Below are 3,603 nucleotides of genomic sequence, written 5' to 3' on the forward strand. Positions count from 1 at the left end.
TTTCAAAGGACAAATCTATTTGTTAATTTTTGATTTGCTAATCTTTCACTTAGAAAATAAGCATTTTTTTTCTTGACTGCATCCATGCTAAACTTCTCAGGCAGTGGAGAAATAATAACTCTGTCACTACCCAGAAGTGGAATGAAAACGGAATTTCCACACAGCACTTAATATAGCAATGTGCTATCTAGCAATGCTTTCACTCAATGCTAAGAGTAAAGGCTGATAAGGTAAAGGCTGCTAGAAGAGCTTACGTCGCTGACCGGATAAGCGAAGCTTCCAACCGGCAGGCGGAACTTTTCCGTATAGTTCGCGATCTATCCGGAATTGGCCAGGGTGAAGGGCCTCCCACTAGCATCTCACCTGACCAATTTGCAGCGTTTTTTAAATCCAAAGTGGAGGCCATCCGCCGTGACCTTTCTCCTTTTTTAAATACAATGGATCGAGCAGAGATGTCCAGCGCTCCGTCCTGCCCGGTAATTCTCGATTCTTTTCAGCCTGTAACATCAGAGCTGGTAGACAAGGCGCTTGATCGCTGTCGGGCCACCACCTCTTCTCTCGACCCTTGCCCGGCCTGGCTAATCAAAGCAGCCAGGCCGGTAACAACTGAATGGGCCACTGCAATAATTAATGGGTCTCTCCAGGAGGGCAAGGTACCCCTTGCCCTCAAGGAGACACTCATTAGGCCCATCAGGAAGAAACCAAATCTGGCGGCGGATGAAATTGGCAATTATAGGCCCGTCGCCAGTGTGTCCTTCCTCAGCAAAGTGGTTGAGAGGGTGGTGGCAGACCAGCTTCAGGCGCTCTTAGACGAAACCAATGCTCTAGACCCATTTCAGTCGGGCTTCAGGCCACGCTATGGTACAGAGACGGCACTGGTCGCACTGCTGGATGACCTGTTGAGGGAGGCCGATGGGGGCAATGTGTCCTTGTTGGTCCTCCTCGACATCTCAGCTGCCTTTGATACCGTCGACCACGGTATGCTCCTGGGGAGGCTCTCCAAGTTGGGAGTCGGTGGCCTGGCACTTGCCTGGCTCTGCTCCTTCCTGGAGGACCGCCCCCAGAGAGTACAGCTTGGGGAGAATGTCTCGGCCCCGTGGAATCTCAATTGTGGGGTTCCACAGGGGTCGATCATCTCCCCAATGCTGTTTAACATCTTCATGAGGCCGCTGGGCGGGGTCATCAGAGGGTGTGGGGCATCGTGTCACCAGTACGCTGATGACACACAGCTCTACATCTCTTTTACTCCAACTTCAGTGGATGCCGTCCAGTCCCTTCAGCGCTGCCTGGACACCGTACTGGAATGGATGCAGTCAAATGGATTGAGGCTGAACCCGGACAAGACGGAGGTCTTGAGGGTGGGTGGCCCTCCCGTCAGCGGCATAGGTGACTCCCTTTCTTTTGGAGGGACGACCCTTGCCACAAAGAGTGAGGTCCGCAGCTTGGGGATACATCTGGACCCGGCACTAACCATGGAAACCCAGGTGGCGTCCGTGGTCCGTTCTGCCTATTTTCATCTATGGCGGATTGCCCAGCTGCGGCCATATCTTGATCGGGGGGCCCTCACTACTCTAGTCCACGCGCTCGTAATCTCGAGACTAGACCATTGTAACGCACTCTACGTGGGGCTGCCTTTGAGGCTCTTGCGGAAACTCCAGATGGTCCAGAATGCAGCAGCCAGGCTTATTAGTGGGGTGAGAAAATATCAGCACATCTCCCCCACTCTGGCTGCGCTGCACTGGTTACCTATTCGTTTCCGCATTGACTTCAAAGTATTAATGATTACATATAAAGCCCTAAACGGTTTGGGACCTCAATATTTGGCAGATCGCCTCCTCCCACCCAGATCTACCCGAGTTACCCGACATAGCCAGCAGGGACGGCTGAGGGGACTGACGCCGAGGGAGGCCCGGAAGGAGAAAACAAGAAACCGGGCCTTCTCGGCAGTTGCCCCTTGGCTGTGGAACACACTTCCCACTGAAATTCGGCTGGCACTCTCGCTGGGTGTGTTCAAAAACCAACTAAAAACATGGTTATTCAGACAGGCCTTCCCCCCAGTCACCTAAGTTCCTTCCCCCTTTTTTCTGGTTCTTAATGTTGCCATCTTGGATAATATTAATTATAATAATTGCATTATGTTAGTTATTCTTCTATATTGTTTTAATGTGTTTTAATTTTTGTAAGCCGCCCCGAGTAGACCTTGTCTAGAGGGGCGGGGTAGAAAATAAATAAATAAATAAATAAATAAATAAATAAATAAATAAATAAATAAATAAATAAATAAATAAATAAATAAATAAATAAGAGCCTTCACAGTTTTAAACTTTCATATAAATACCTGGAAAAAATTGTTTACCTTTCCCAAAAGATCTCCAAAATAGCACGAAAGAGAAACACAACATTCTACCTGGATACTACAGATTTCTTATTTTAAATAACATGGCTGGTTATATCCTCAATTCAGTTTCCCCAGAGTGCTGACTGAATCCACTGATATTTAACTTTTAGCAGCATGGATGGAAGTGAGAGCTGGACCATAAAGAAGGCTGACCACCGAAGAACTGATGCTTTTGAACTGTGCTGGAGGTGACTCTTGAGAGTCCCCTGGACTGCAAAGAGAACAAACCTATCCATTTTGAAGGAAATCAACCCTGAGTGCTCACTGGAAGGACAGATCCTGAAGCTGAGGCTCCAATACTTTGGCCATCTCATGAGAAGAGAAGACTCCCTGGAAAAGACCCTAATGTTGGGAAAGCGTGAAGGCAAGAGGAGAAGAGGACGACAGAGGACAAGATGGTTGTACAGTGTCATCGAAACTATCAACATGAATTTGACCAAAGTCCAGGAGGCAGTGGAAGACAGGAGGGCCTGATGTGCTCTGATTCATGGAGTCACCAAGAGTCGGACATGACTAAATGACTAAACAACAACCCTTATTCTTAGGGAAGACAATGACTGACCACTCAAGAGTCTTATATTTCACATCGCCTTCTCCCTTCGGTATGGGGTCGGGAAGTAGCCCATCTAAGAGTCAGACATGACTTAATGATTAAACAACAACAAAGCTTTAATAAAATCTTTTCCCCCCTTTCCCTTACCTTTAAATTAAGTAGATATTGCATGCATTTTTAAAAATGTTTATGATATTTTCTTTGTTTGTCCCAAGACATGTCATAAAATGAAATAGAAATATAGACACTCACATGGATACTATTGTTTTTCCAACATAAATACCTGGATCGGTTACGTCTTGAAACTGGTTCCTACACAGCTCAAGCTAGGGGCATTGATAATTTGATGTCAGTAGTGCCTGAGCAGAGGCATTTGGTGGGCATGTCTGCTGAGCATGTCATAAAAACTTTATGAGATCCTTTCCCTCTGAAGAATGAATTGTCAAATTGGCCTCCTCAGACTTGCGAACAGGGAACTCCATTTCCACACGGGTGGATGTGAGTACTAGAGCAAATATGTGGTAAGTACTGGGATGAGTGTATTGAACTAAAGCAATGGTTCCCAACCTTGGGTAACTCAGGTGTTCTTGGACTGCAACTGCCAGAAGGCTTCACCACCAGCTGAGCTGACTGGAGCTATTGACAACTGCAG

At 47.0% G+C, this 3,603-nt stretch overlaps 1 long non-coding RNA gene across 1 annotated transcript in view; it reads left to right on the forward strand.

The window, feature by feature from the left end:
• LOC140704449 (uncharacterized) overlaps positions 1-3,208 on the forward strand; it is a 21,924-nt gene extending 18,716 nt beyond the window's left edge. Inside the window, exon 4 of the long non-coding RNA XR_013541823.1 lies at positions 2,509-3,208. This is a non-coding gene — a long non-coding RNA (uncharacterized LOC140704449). The remainder of the gene's footprint in view (positions 1-2,508) is intronic.
• Positions 3,209-3,603: the final 395 nt, after the last annotated feature.

This window comes from Pogona vitticeps, chromosome 2 (genome assembly GCF_051106095.1).
Source record: "Pogona vitticeps strain Pit_001003342236 chromosome 2, PviZW2.1, whole genome shotgun sequence".
Lineage (NCBI taxonomy): Eukaryota > Metazoa > Chordata > Lepidosauria > Squamata > Agamidae > Pogona > Pogona vitticeps.